This window comes from Hippocampus comes, unplaced genomic scaffold (assembly GCF_001891065.2).
Source record: "Hippocampus comes isolate QL1 unplaced genomic scaffold, H_comes_QL1_v1.1 scaffold217, whole genome shotgun sequence".
Classification (NCBI taxonomy): Eukaryota; Metazoa; Chordata; class Actinopteri; order Syngnathiformes; family Syngnathidae; genus Hippocampus; species Hippocampus comes.
This window is the reverse complement of record NW_017805334.1, coordinates 219,743-235,511: the sequence shown is the minus strand read 5'-3', so window position 1 is coordinate 235,511 and position 15,769 is coordinate 219,743. Positions and strand designations below refer to the sequence as shown.

The following is a 15,769-nucleotide window of genomic DNA, read 5'->3' as shown; positions in this document are numbered from 1 at the left end:
TGACATCTTCAAACGTTCAAACGGTGCCGGTAAATGACTTGTTCACGTGACTGTGTCCATAACGTTGTCACGTTCTTTAGCCCTGCGCTTTTTTTTTTTTGTCACTCCGTGTCCAGTATGATCTGAATTGAAGCATTTAATCTTGCTAAATGTGAAACAATTCCACAACGCCACAAAACCACATGACAGACATGGTCTGATGAGATAATCTGCAGTATGATCATCAACTAAATCTGTGCAATGATTAACATTTTTACTCTGTTCATTTTGTTCACTTCAGTGTTCGTGTTTATGGATTAATGTCTACTCTCTCTAAATTGTTAAAACGTAGTTCAAGGTAAGGAAACTCACAGATTTTTTTTTAATGTCAATTAAATTATATCCTGAAAGTCAGCAGGCAGGTAAAATGACTTCGTAGATTACAACCAGTGACATCATCAGCTGAAAGTAAAGTAACAGAAAAATGGGAGATAAACTAAAGCAATGTACCGTAAAAGTAAAGTGGCGAAACTTAATATCAATGACATAAAGCGACTACTTGACATGAAGTTTAAAAATAAATAATTAAAAATTAGGTCACCTTTAACCTACGGCGGCGCGGGACACGCATCACCGGAAGTTGTTAACAGTCTGCAGCTGCGGCTTTTGCTTCCAGACCTGTAGCGCTACATCTTTTATTGTTATTTTTATTCTAGTTCAGTTTGTTTCATGTACACTTCACCGAGGGCACTGGCAAAGAAGTGGAATCTGAAGGGCAGGGAGATGCATTTTCAAACGGTACACGTGAGCTACGATCGTGACCACGCTGCAAAAGTTCGTCCCATGCCTCTGCGTCAGGTCTCTTCGAAGGTAGGCAATGATTTGCTTTTCACAAACTTTTGAGTCGACGTTATTCTGTTTCGTGGATTTTAGGATCCGTTTCTGTGTAAGTGAGTGCGTATGCGCCCGCGTGCCGTAACGGGTCGATCGCGGGAGGTTGATTGATCGAAGCGTAAATCTTTGGTCACAAAATGTTGGGCGCCCCTGAAAGTCAAGTAACTGGAAGCAAAGCAAAATGAAAAGTGAACCAAAATAAACAGAGTGAGGCAAAGCAATGTTGCGAGTGGAAACAAACCGGCAACAGCAGAAGCCTGTTGGAAGCATTTCAAGTCCAACGCAAGAAAAACACTTAACACAGAAGAGAGTGGGTGGGAGGTGGGGGAGTCAGAGGAAGGGATGTCCTTCCTTCTCTGACCCCTCAGTGTCCTCTACGAGTCTCTGTGTGCGTTCGTGCTGGCCGCAGCTGCTTGCCGATGTCACACTACTGCTTGCAACGAGCACATCACACAACACTTAACGCACGTCATGCCGCCGCCCTCCAGGAAATGTGTGTTTCCTTTTCTCTAATCTTCTCCTGTGCCCCATTAGCAGAACAAAGAAACATTTCACACACGCCTTTGCACCCAAAATATGTTTACTCCACTAGCGATCTGCTGCCTGCCAAAGTCAAGGCCTCTTTATCGTAAACGCAACAAGGGAAATTTGACAAGGATTTTTTTTTCCCCCCCGTCGGTTTGTTGGGGAGTGGCGATCCGTTCTGTTGTCCCGTACAACACATTGTAAAGTAACTAACATAAGTGGGGATGTTCGATACCACTTATTTTAATGTCATTTTATTTTTTTGAAGCAGAAGATGATCCATCAACGTGTCAAAAATATCGGTGGCTGGTATCGGCAGCCTCAACAAGTAGCCTACCCAATACGTTCAAATAAGATTCGGCCCAATACGATAACTGTAATCGGTACTCGTCCATTCGTAAATGTTAGGTGAACTAAAGTTTCGGCCCAATACGATAACTGTAATCGGTACTCGTCGGTCCATTCGTAAATGTCAGGTGAACTAAAGCAGTTTCGGCTAAACTAACTAATGCTAACATCAATAAATAGCAAATTATATCACTTGATGGGATACTAAATTAGGACTTGGAGATATGGTTGAAATGTGTCTCACAATTTCAGGATTTCACATCAGTCGATATCAAAAATCGATATCGGCTGATTATCAAAAATGATAGATTTTTTTTTCTAAATAAGAAACAGTATTAAATGGTTTAAAGTCAAACTAGCATAAAACACCACACAAAAAAAAACGTAAGTAAAACGAATTTTGAAGGAATGTACACTGCAGTGTGCTATGTTGTATTCGGTGCTCTGCAGGGAGGTGGACGGGCGAACTCCCAAACTACTGTGCCACCTTCATTGAGCAATTGACTCGTTTTAATTGTTTTAATTAAGGATTCCTATCTTCTATTTTCGGTTTAATTCCTTGTGGCTTTATGATTTGTGCACTGTCATGCGCCACCGTCACATCTCGCACCGGGTAGATAGTACTGGACTGGAAACAGCCAGAAGCAAAAGAGTGAGTGCACCAGGAAGTCAAAACATCTGGAAGCGGTGACGCGCAGAAGACAATGATGACGGCGGAGGGGGAAGAATTCAGGCAGACATCTAAGTGCGCAGGGACAATTTTAGTTAATTAGAAACTTGTGTTTCCTCCAGAGCTTTCCCTCTCCTTGCCAGACTCGACTCCTTTTGCATGTGTGTGTGTGTGTGTGTCCGTGTGTGTCTGTGAAAGGCCGCTGTCATCATGCTCTCGCTTCCTGCAAATTCCAGGCCAGGCCACAAGCCGAGGCGTGCATGAGAGTGTGTGGCCGGCTCCTTTTAATGGTTTCCTCTCAGGAACCAGACCTTTTTGACTCATTGCTCTCTGTTTCGTCAGCTCTCTTCCCTTTCCCACCAATTTTTGTGTGTGTGTGTGTGTGTGTGTGTGTGTGTGTGTGTGTGTGTGTGTGTGGGTGTGTGTGTGCGCGTGTGTGTGTGTGTGCGCGTGTGTGTGTGTGTGCGCGTGCGCGTGTGTGTCCAAGAATAGTTATTTTCCTATACAGTGGTACCTTTACTTACGAAATGAATTGGTTCTGGAAGAAATGTCTTAACTAGAACATTTTGTAAGTTGAGACGCTTTTTCCATGTTAATGCCCTAAATCCGTTCCAAGCCCTCCCAAAATTCAGACACAAATGTTTTATAAAGCATAAAAATGCATCAAAATATTTAACAAATACATGTTACGATTAGATCATTGCACAATGAATGAGAGTTGTGCATAATGTAAAAAACAAAGAATAGAGTTAAGAATAAAAATGATGGTCATTTAACTTTTAACTGAGTCCTCGTCGTTTTTTTTCCTTTTGTCATGGAAAATTGGCACCTGCAATTTTGCCAATTGCTTGTCCTCTACTTGTCTTGTCCAAAAGCCAATTTTTACCACTCCGAGTATATTTAGAGTCGACAATTTGAGTGATGGCAGTAATGGGTTCACATTTTGCAAGTGCATTATCCGTGTTTTTCAGATATGTGTTTGTGAGGGTGTTGGCATGACAGATAATGCCTGTTTTTTTTTTTTTTGTTAGCATCCACTTTTAGACACATCTTCAAAGGCGTGTTTTTTTTTTTTACCCTTCAAAAGACACCAAGCTTTCCCCAGTTTTTAGTTTAATTCTGTACAAAGGGTGCCTAGCTAGATTGACTTTACGTTGTACATTTCAGTTGTATTTCGCTTCTAAGTACATTACATTTGTAGTTAATCTTTTAGATCTGTGTCCTATTTTGGATTAATATTCCCATCCATCCTCTATCAGTCGTTTCAGATGTGCTACATGCTGGTTGTGGCGACGAAACCCAGATGGCTTTCAGGCCATTTTTTTTTTAACCTTTTAAATACAGATGAGTCAAAAGTGCGGCCGTCCTGCTGTTGATTTGCGAGTGTGTCGGTGAACCACACAAAGAAAGTGTTAGCATGTGGAAACACCCCAACTATTTATAGGGTCTCACACTCATCAGGGGGGTTCAGCGACTTTGTGGAAAGATCATCGAAGATTATCACACATCCTGTAATGTGTGTACACACACACACACACAGATACACAGATAAGTTGCTCGTGTTTTTTTTTTTTTTTTGTATGTGCCAGCTGCAGAGGAAGTTTCAGTGCTCACACAACAGAAATTACCGTACCAAATTCAACATGAAAAACATTTTGCGTTGCTACGGTATTGATTCATGAGTCATAAGATTTCACAAACCGTGTTGTCAGAATATTTTTGGATGACTATTTTGGATATGGGCGGCGGGAAATTACAACATTATAGATATAATGTGCACACAAAATGTTGATATCCGACTCAGTAAATGGAGCCCACCTTTTTTTACCCAACTGTCCAGCAATTATATTAACAGCATTATTTGTAAAAAATGACTTGGAAAAAATAATTTGAACGGATTAATGACATTTCCATTGATTTCAATGGGAACAGATGATTTTCAATACATGTGTTGCTCCATTATGGTTACAATGAGCTTTTCACTAGGCTCGTGAGACTTTCTTCACACAGAGGCGCAACATGTCCACAACCTTGACTATATGCTGAAGCACCTACAATACGAGCCTATTAATCCATTAATGTTCTCCGCTACTGGGAGGACTCTGCTGACTGGACTAAATAATGCACAGCTTGAATAGCAGATGGCCAAAAGCCAGCCATGTGGGGAAGCCTCGGATTAACGTGACGTAACCCAGCTAAAGTTCTCCAGATTTGGGGGGGAGTTCAAATGTATCGTTGCGGAAAGGCCCTTCCAAAAAAAGCATGCGAAACAGCATCTATGGAATAAATTGAGTGTGTCTGCTGTTTGATCTTAAATTCAGTTGGAATCCATGTTCTTAAAATGTGTTGTATGTGTAGAGCAAACGGTTGACTCGATTTTTAAAATGGACAGAGGGGCAAGGTTATTTTAGATGAGGTTAAAAAAAACTGTTAAAATACAGTAGTAACTTGAGATGCGGTTTTAAATCGTTCTGTGACCACACTCTTAACTCAAAGCACTCACATTTTCCCACTGAAATGAATAGAAAACGCCATTAATCCGTTCCAACCTCCCCAAAAACCAACCACCTTCTAATATTGTCACAACGTAACATCATGATGTCATTAAATTGAATGTCAAGAATTCAAGATTTTATGCCAAACTTTTGTTTCAGTTTGATGGACATTGTGCTACTTCTGGTGTGCACACCTTGGCGCAGTACAACATAGACACACACACACACGCACAAAAAAGTTTTAAACTTAGTAGGCTGCTGTAATATAATTTTTTTTTTGCAAAGGATAAAGAATATATGCCCGTAAGTATAGTTATATTGTCTGTCTGCATGTGTTGCTCCACCCGCGGTGTCCCAAATATCCATGTTATCCGTTAGCTCATTTACGGCAAAATCATGTGGTTGTTTTGAATACACAATGTGTAACTCTTTTGTTTCATGTTAACCACAGTGTGGTAAAAAAAAAACAGCTTAAAGCCTTTTTTTTTTTTGGAAGAGTTGTACCCTAGCTGACAAATTACTGCTTGTTGTGAAGTGACTCGGGTTCACTGCCACAATGCAGTGATTGTCTCTCAAAATTTTTGCTTGCAACTCAAAGCAAAAAAAAAAAATAGAAATCATCACAAGGCAACCACTGTGTGTGAGTAAAATATTTCACGAAACCATTAAGACCCTGAGAAAATGGTTGTTAATCCTAAATGGTAAATTCTAAATGTTTGTGAACGCACAAACATTTTAATGCATGATACTCATTTTAATGCCTAATGGGGAAAAGCCCATCAGATGAGCTTCCATTGTCCCAAATTAAAGCTGAAAGTCTGCTCGGCCAAATAATATCCAAATCTGTGTGCCCCAAACTGTCACTGTTGTATTGCTTGCAGAGTGTGATCCTCTTGCTCAGTCAAGAACTTATCATCAGTGTGACCAAGCAACACTCACATGATTGTGTGATTTCCTCTGAATGAGCTCATTGAGAGTGGACCACCCCTCCCGCTCATATGACACATGATAAAGAGCGTGCTTCCTTCCCAACCTTTGCGTCACTGTGCAACTTTCACCCACAGTGTCAAAAATTTCTTGTGACAACTGCTGGCTGCAAACACAATCATGCTGCGGTCACGAGGGAATGTGTTTTTTAAGTAAGGTACATAAAGTTTTGGGGAATTTCTGGATTCGTATGCGTGACAGACATAATTATTACTTGGAACCAAAATGCTCACAAGATCACAAAGTCACATTTTGGCGGGGTAATCTTTTTTTCCCCTCAACCACTTTCAGTGGAGTCGAATTTCAATCAGGTTTTTTTATTTTATTTTATTTTTTTAGGAGTTTTGGGGAGGTTGATTTTTGTTGTATTTTTGTCTCCAATGCATTTCAGTGGCCGTCAATTATACATGGATTTACGGTATGACTATGTTTTTATAAAGCACAACATTATAGTGGGGTTTTTTTTCTGTGTGAAAGAACACAAAACCTGACCACAAAAACAATTACCTGTACAAGTTATACTCTTATCTCAAGTCACCACTGTAGATGGTTAAATGGCAGCAGAATTAGGATTAGTAGTGATTTAAATCTAAATCGACAAACATGCTTTTTTTCCCTGTATGTTTAAGCTGCACTTCCTCTTTCCTCTTCCAAACCAAAACAGACATTCAGAGCGCCGGACAGAATCTAGAGCGACTGATAAGAGGGAAATTCCCACACACACAAACACACAAGCTCTAATACAATTAAAGGAGCTCACGTGATCATTATTTATTGTGTGGACCAAATGTTCAAAATGGGTGTCATAGTCTGATCGAAGAACAACAACAACATGCCTTCACACACAGACACACACGCACACAGCGGAAAAAAAAACCCAAAACTGGTTTAGTATGACAGGAGCATAACAGTCAAACCCATTACTTTCACTTTGATCTTTTTACAGCAGTAATGGCGCATGTTCGTTTGCATGTAAATTATGAAAAGAGTTTCATCGTAAAAGCTTCAGATAAAATCCAAATTGATTTGACAGAAATACAAGTTTCTTTTTAGTTTGACCCTTTTGTTATTGCCCACATGGCCCAGAACAAGTCTAGGCAGTGGAAAGCACCCTCGAGTTGTTAGTTTCATCTATGAATGTCAGGAAAGCCGCAAATGCGTCTGGGTTCATTCTGCTGCATTCTCAGTAGTAGACAGAGGCCATGTCGACATAAACACCCACATTTGTTTTAATTTTCATAGTACACCTGTGACCCTAGTGATGGTAAGCGGTACACAGAATGAATGGGTGAGCAAATCGTATTGATCGTGGCCATGTTATAAACCCTCAAAGCAACACAAATACGGACAAAAAAAAACCAGACAATAAAACAATAACCACAGGCAAATATGCCTTATCCTCTGCGAACTAAATGACGAATTCACTATAGGTGTGAAAGTCGTCTTTGTTTGAGTCTTCTTGACTGTACTATACTGCCTCCCAGTGGCCAAGTCACAATGAATGAATCGTGATGTACAAACTGTGTTTAATTTGTTCAATATTACACTCTGCTTATGAAAAAAAAACCCACACATTACGATATTGTTTTGAATCAAAAAAAGGTCTTATTACAAGACATTATTATGGTGTAAATTAACACCGCAGAAGCTTGACTTTTACATCAATCCACAGAAGCGATTCGGTTCTTTGGGTAATCGGTTTTAGGCATTGCAAACAGATTTTTTTCTGATTTGTCTGCTTTTTTTCCCCCTCATTTATGTCGCAGCATTACAGATATCGAGTTGAGTGGTTTTACATGGTTTTGTGTTGAAAAATATATTTCTTGATACTGTTGATTGCCATATTGAATGAATAGAATAGAAAGATTTTGTTTCCAGTGCGGAGAAGGCCTCAGGGTGTGTTTAACCACAATTGAAGGATATGCCATGTGAGATTTAATGTGGCACATGTAAGTCAAAAGCTGGGTGGAGACACGCAATACCCAAAGGATCACCGTTATCTATTTATAGCTTCTTTTTTTTTTGTTGTTTTGAATAAAATGTTTCATTGGCATGTAATCTGACGCTGACAGAGGTAAATCATATTTAATGCTAGTCAGGTGTCATATCAAGTGAGGAGGAGGAAGGCTATAATATTTCGTGAGTAATTTACATTTCGCTGATTTTCCTATCATCTTTTTATGGGCGTCAATAAACTGCACACAGATGCGGCCTTTATCACAAAAACAAACGTGTGTGCATTTATAATCTGCTTCAGATAAGCAGGAGCAATTCAAACGTGCAGAGGCCGTGTTGTGTCTGTGTGTTTATGGGTGAAACAACATACAACAAAAATAAATACAATGGGCTAACGGGAGCTTACCCTATTGCTGCAGTGTTATGGCCGGCAGTCTCTATTTCGCAGTAGTTGTCCTCAGTTTATTCTCAAATAAAATTTGGGAGGTCAATACAGGAGACCCTGGATCCAATTTTGCCCAAGTCTTTTCCGGGACGAGATCCGGAAGGAAAGACAGGAAAATCAAGACTTCCATTTCAAGGCAATAAATTACCAGGTGATATTTATAATCCACAAAGTTGAGAAATACGCTACTAACATGCCTCTATTTTATGACACACAGATAAGATATGCTGTAGTATTTATTGTTATGACTATCTGCAGCTAATATATGTCTCATATCATTTTAGTGTGATGTTTTGCATCCCCACATTGCACCGGCTGAAGCGATGATGTTGTTTTGGCTGCAAGGGAAAAAGGGTTGGGTACTCGTAAAGAACAACGTGACATGATTCACTACTTAGCTACTTAGTGATAATCTGACCTTGATAAAATCAACAAAATCAAGGAGAGGTTTCCTGGGAAAACTGTGAAAATAACAACACAATTCTAACGAAAAGAATACAATTGCAACACCCTTCAAAGCAATTCTGGATGTTTGTGATTATTGTGGCGAACATGGAGCAAACAACCAAACAGCAAGTGGCTAACGTATGGCTAGCCTGTGGCTACTAAATAATCAGCCGGTAGCAAACATGCAACCAGTCATGTAAGGAGCTGACATAAGAATAAATTAAATTAATAACAATAATAAACAATAAAAGAAAATAGGGAATACTTTAGTAAGTATCCAACATTTGGCCAGTAAATGGCTAACATAATTTTAATGTTTGAAAATGACGAGAAGGAAACAAACATGGCCCAAAAGCTCGGCTAGCTTTTGGCCAACGAGTAGTTAAAAATATGGTTTCCCTTTCCCAATCACTATTAAGTAATGTGATTGACTTTTGACTCACTTGTGGCTAGAATACGCCTTACTTTGGGCTACTATGTGGCTTGTAAGCAGCTAACATTTGGCTAGCATGTGGGGAACATAAAGCTAACATATAGCCAGTAAATTCTCAACTCCACTCATAATCCCACTTAAATTCTTGGCAGTATGCATCCAGGCTATGCAGATGAAATGAGATGACAATTTCCAAAACATGTGTCACATTTGTAAAAGTCTCATAAGTCGCATCCTGCCCTTCCGGCCAGGTAGTAATAGGGCAGGTACTCCGCCTTCTGCTCAAAACCCCAAAACATACAAGTTATTTATTATTTACAGTGAACATAAATGAGCGAGCTACGAAAACCGTGTAAATGAGCTTTCTATCATTAATACAGTACATACTCGTTGGAATAAAATGTTTTCTTTCCAACGCACACCAACACAATGGATTACATAAGGTGGCTGTTGAGACAGCAACGTGAGTGTCATGGTTACCCCTCTGGTGAAGAGAAAAGAGGAGAGAGGCTGAACAGTTGCTGCGGTAAAAACCATGGGGATGGCGCTTTTCTGCCTTCAAAACAATTGTAGTTCGGACAAAGTTCAGGCAAAGGGAGTTGTTGGGATCAGTCTGTGGAGAGCGCTCAAATATGTCTTCGTTTATTTCCCCTTGGAGAAGTCGGCACTCCCACTTTGACAAGCTGCACAAATACCACACAATGTTTGACGCTGAACTTGTTTGTTTCGTGTTTCATATAATGAATATTCAGCCACATCTGTCACGGGTTTGTGTGCAATGCAGTGTGTGTGGTTTTTGTTTGTTTGATTGTGTTTTTTTGTCAATTTACAGTAATCGCAAAATTATGCTGACCGTGTTAGTACAGTACTGCCTTATAATGAAGCGTGGCGTGTCCATTATGACCCTTGCGAGTAACAGTAATCGCAAAATTATGCTGACCGTGTTAGTACTGCCCAATAATGAAGCGTGGCATGTCCATTATGACCCTTGTGAGTGAAAACCATTTTACCTTCTGTTGTACCTTGACAAAGGATTGTTATTGAATTATCTTTTTCCAACGTGCACTGCGGTTAAATATCTGATGTAGTTTATGACCCCAGATAGCGCCAACCAAGCTGCACACACCTGAACCTCACGTGCGGCAAATCTCACACGTTGTAATCATTTATACAACCTGAGCAGGTAACAGCTGTGCTATTGTTTGCGCCTCGGGGCAATGCAGTGAACACGTGCGTGGACAGCAACTTATCAGACGTGCAAAAAAAGGGAAGGAAGCGTAGATAAGTGCTTATGAGGAGGAGCACAACATCCTTGTTCCTTCACACGACTGGTGGTTATCCGCGGGGGGAATTGCGAGGGAATAAAATGGAATTGTTGATTCAGGCGTTCACCAAAGTAGTGGGAAGCCCGAGTATGGATGGATATGAACGGATAGGTGGCACACGGTATTTTACAGCTGAGTGGTCATTGCAGGCATTCCAGTGTTTTTTTTTTTGTTTTTTTTTTACTATGTTGCTATTGTGTAAAGCCTCAGTTATTCATGAACAAACTTAACAACCATATCAAGAATGAAGGGGGGGGCGGGGGGAAGCACATTAAGAATGCAGACAGAGCGACAGGGAATCAAATAGAGGATAAGTATGCAAGGTGCATAAATATAGTGCAGTGTGTTGTGCAGGATCTTGTAAAGTGATTTGTGCAGAATACACAAACTGACTAATATAGGAACATAAATTCAATCTGTGGGCTGCTCAAGCCACAAACAACAAGAAGCAATTTTGTCTCTTTTTTTTTTGTCATTTAAAGTTTTATGGCTGCGACTAAAACGTTGGTGGAAGTGTTGAAGCATCTGTCAAATGAATTTATGAAATGATAATATATAACATCAGTTACACGAACAAGTTGCAGTTGCAATGGCACGCAAAGTAAAACACTTCTTACGGTGGGAGGCTTCTATTCATCTTTCAACCTCACTTTCTAGGATGCATTTGCAGAAGGTGAAGCCTGGTTGGGCGCGGCCACCTTCGAACGGGAGTTGGCCCATTATTGCGCTTGATGTCTCAGGAATAGTGTTCCAATGAACTTCCCCTTATACAGTCTGTCGAAATTGGAATTAAATGTTGATTTAGACCATTATTAATCGGAAATATGTTCTTTCTCTAGTCATTTCTGTACTTGACTTTTAATAGCAAAAATCAAGTTCGCTAGTTCTCAGTGGCTCAGTTGTTGACATGAATGATCTAATAATACAGCACTTGTCATTTGCAACTTCTCTATTTCACTTCATGCCTCATGACGATAGATTACCGGTCATGTTTTCCATGTCTTGTCTCAAATGAGAAGCAGACACATTTTCTTCCACATTACGGCCCCTGGGAAATTGATTTCAAGTGTGTGACATGACCGTCCCGTTCCACCCACTTACATACAAGCATGACTTGTTAGCGCATGACAGGATATGTTACCATGGCAATTGTAATTGCACGGCAATGTGAGTCAGTGCATATTGTTCCTTCATGTAATTTCGGGTGATTGAACACATGCAAATATGAGATCCTGTTGTGCACAATAGGCGGTCGTCCTTTTGCATTTGACCCATTTAGCCGTGATGGAAAACAGCGGTGATGTTTTTTTTCAGTGATGCGCTTTACAGAAACGACTGTATTTCCCACGCTATAAGGCGCACCTAAAGACATTCATTTCATTTAGTGCGCCTTATAATCCGATGCGTCTTATATGTGGATGAATATTGTGATTTCTTGGATGTAGTATTTTAAATGTTCTGTAAAGCGCTTTGTTACATCTGCAGCGATTGTGAAAGCTCTAAATAAAGCTTAATTGTATTGTATTCTCTTTAGCGTAGCTCCATCGAGTGGATGCATAACGTAACTGCAGCCACTATTGTAGCTTCCATTCTGTGTGCCTTATAATGCGGTGCACCCTATATATGAAACAGTTTTAAAATAGGCCATTCATTGAAGGTACGCCTTATATACCGAAGCGTCTTATACTGCGGAAAATACAGTGATTTGCGCTGAGCAGTTTTTAACTTAATTACATACTGGTATGAGTGACTTAAAAGAAAAAAATAAAACTGAAACTTGCATTCGCCAAATACTCCGAATATGTATTTTTTAATAGTACAAAAAAAATTAATAAAAAGTAACCTAAAACAATAAAAATGATCAAAACTGACCGTTATCTGCAGTTGCCAAGTCCAGAGGATTTTTCTGACCGTGATAATGTTGATTATCGTGATCATTTTGGTAACTAATATCATGCTATGAAGCATGCAAACAGTTTCATCTGAAGTTTGTACAAAAAGAATGAGAATATATTTTTTTTCTTTTAGGAGACCAGATTATCAGTGGTCTGCACCCCATGCTGGTTTCTAACCACAGGAGTTTTTTTTTTCTTTTATGATGCGTCTCTGATGAGTCATGGGTCGGGACCTCCTCCAGGGATAACAATGTACGGTATTTATATAAGGTAGGCCTGGAAAACGTAACACTGGAAAAGGAAAAACTGGGGAGGGTGGGGGTCCTTTATCTGGCTGGGTTCCCTACAAACCTAGAGAAATTTCCTCCTGCTGGCTATGAACACGGAGAGAGGAAACTCCAGCTGTGACAGCAGCTGCAGTTGTCTCGTCAAAGGATGGATGTCGGAAATGATCCAACTCTTGCGCGTCCTGTCTGTAAAGTAAGAAAAGAAAGAAAAAAAAACAGTCCATGTATTCTACATTAGAAATCAAAATATTACATCCTTGGGGAGTCGCATTTATGAAAAATGGCTGCTGTTAGATTTGTGATCGGTTGGTGCGCAGAGTGAGTGTTTTTTCTGTGAATAACAGAGGCAAAAAAAAAAATACAGTTCGGTAACCACACTCATTGCATTGCATTGATACTTTGACACGGCACAAGAATTTTCTTTTGTCCAAGAAGTACGTCGGCCGAACCCATTTTGCATTACTCAATGTCTGAGTGTGACACATTTCGCAACTTTGCATTCATCATCATCTTCCGCTTTCCCCCCCAAAATGAAATCGTTATGAAATGCGCATCAATCCATCCAAACAACCCTCTTGGATCGATGCTCCGTCAGATCAGCGGACACGTAATCGATACAGGCTCGAGAAGAAAAATGTCAGGCACCCCGCAGTCACAGCAGATCAATGCGGATGAAAATGAGGATGAATGAATCATAAAAGCCAGAACAGTTTTGCCCTCTCCACTCTGAAATAAACTCCCCGCTTACAAATGACCACATCTTGTCTGAATGCAGCACAGGGAATACAAACTGCGTGTGTGCAGTATTTTACGACCTTCAAAGAAAGTCTCCCGTCTCCTGACCGAGGTTAAGGAGACCTCAATGAAAATGCAAGTTTTCATGTGAAGAGCCTTGCAGCCAGTCTGCATGCGCGTTTGTCGGGAAGCACAGAGAGCGAACGAGGAATGGATGGATGAGGGAGGAGGACAGTATGAGAGTAGTAGCTTCCTTCAGCTGGGAAGAAGACAAGTGGCAGGAATGGGGGGAGTAGGGGGGTGGGATATAATAGCTTTTCTTCCCAGCAGCAGTACTTTGCAGACATCCAGGCGTCTCCCAGGGGTCCCCGTCGTTTTTCACCCTCTTCCTCACTTACTTCTTATTTCACCTGTGTTGAGTTTTGCCCCCCTCCCCCTTGATGTTCACCCTCCCCGCCATGCTTCTAAATCTGACTCAAAGTGGGAAGACAGGCCTTCGAGTGCAGAATACTAAGCAGATGTGGAGACAAGGCACTCAAGGAGAGGGAGAGGAAGAGAGAGAGAGGGAGGGGCAATGACATCACAACTCAGACCAGACCCGCCGGCTAAACAAGGTTACGCCACACGTTCGTGATCCATCATCGTATTTTTGCTTAATGATTTCGAGTGCCGCGTCACCCATTCAAAACTCCACAGAAATAGATTGTGTATGCTGCTGGAATGGGAATTAGACAGCAAATTTCTGCCAAGGTCATCCCTTAATCCATTTTGTTATACTGCTTGTGCTACACCCGGGACTGGTCACCAGTCAATCACAGGCAGGACTTGATTGGCCATTCATCTTTGAGGAAACATGCCTTGTGGGGCTGATGCAGTGCTGAATAGCTGTTAGCTAGCAAATGCATGAGAGAGAAGTACAAGCAAAGTCACAGCAAATAAAGTGTCAGCATCGACTAAATTAAGCTCAACAAATAGTTGCTTTTTACTTAGACTTGATCCTGCTTGTATAGAGTAAGTCTAGCCAAGGTTTTTTTTATATGTGTCCATTTTATATCACGAAACCCCGACTGTGGATGATGGGACAAATAATGACTTATTAGTTACAGAGGGCGTTGTGAGGATGCTGGGCTAAGTCAAAAATTTCCAGTCTGATGCCAGTCCAAAAGCTAATCGCAGGGCACACAAACAATTATAACAGTACAGACACATTCATTTAAGGACAATTTACTTTGTTAGCGTGACAATTTTTTCATCAAAATTATGCATTGAAAACACAGTATGTGTATCCTTTTTTGTAGTAATCTAGTCTAAAACTAGATGACACCTACCACGCATAAAAATGGCAAAAATGTGACGAAACATATCCAAAAGACAAAAATAATTAAGATAGCTGCCAAAAATAAGACTGCTGGGAAACAAAAATACAATGGCGAAGAGGATTTATCAGTTCTTACTGTCCCTCCAATAATCCTTTTGTGCCAGAGGAGACAAATCCTGAAAATGAGTCCAACTCCTTTTGTAAGGCAAAAGATTGTGGCCAAATAAAGGGCAGGAAATTCTGTTTTTTGGGGGATGAGTGGCTGGCTGCGGTATATAAAGGAAAGTTAATTTGATTTGTTTTCTACTAATTCCAATTACAGCATTTCTTTTTGTCCAAAATCCTACTGTGTCTTTGTCAGAGGATGCACACAGCAATGTGGTACAAAAGAGGAAGGAAGGAGACCGAATGTTATTCGAGGATAAATGGACTTCACTCTCCACTCGGTGAACGTCCCTGAGTGCTCGCAAACTTGCAAGAATTTAAATATTTCACGAGGAGAAAATCTTGCAGCTGCCATGAGTCCGTAACTGTGCCCGTGTACTGATCATTTCCAACATTAAATGACGTTAGTGTACTGTATATAAAGAGGGAGAAATCCCGTGCCTTTGCAGAGGTGCCCTGAGGGACAAGTTGAATTTATTCTGTCAGCAAGCTCGTAACTCAAACTTTTCTCCACTGAAATTAATCACAAAAAAAAAAAAATTGCAATATGATTTTACTACTACTTTGTAAAAACAAAGTAAAAACATTTGTGCGCGATGATTATTTCATTGTGGCTCCTTCTGGTGTGCACGATTTGGCCACCAGGAGGCACTACAACTTAGTCATCAAGCACAAATGAAGAAGAATTTCAGAGCTACTGTAACTGACTCACTAAGCCACGGTCGTCATTTTTCGCTGAGGGTAAATAATATATGCCTGCGTGAGTATTGTTACTGTCTGTCTACAAGTGTTGCTGCGACTTTTGTGTTCAAAATATGGATTGCTTTTCCCATGATGTGTTTACATTAAGGCAGCGGAACACAAT

General features: G+C 40.4%; 1 protein-coding gene across 1 annotated transcript in view; it reads left to right on the top strand.

Moving 5' to 3' along the window:
- Positions 1-739: 739 nt before the first annotated feature.
- The window catches only part of eif2b3 (eukaryotic translation initiation factor 2B, subunit 3 gamma), a 58,669-nt gene continuing 43,639 nt past the window's right edge, over positions 740-15,769 (top strand). Inside the window, exon 1 of the mRNA XM_019871657.1 lies at positions 740-849. The gene's annotated coding sequence lies outside the window, so the exon portion shown is untranslated. The remainder of the gene's footprint in view (positions 850-15,769) is intronic.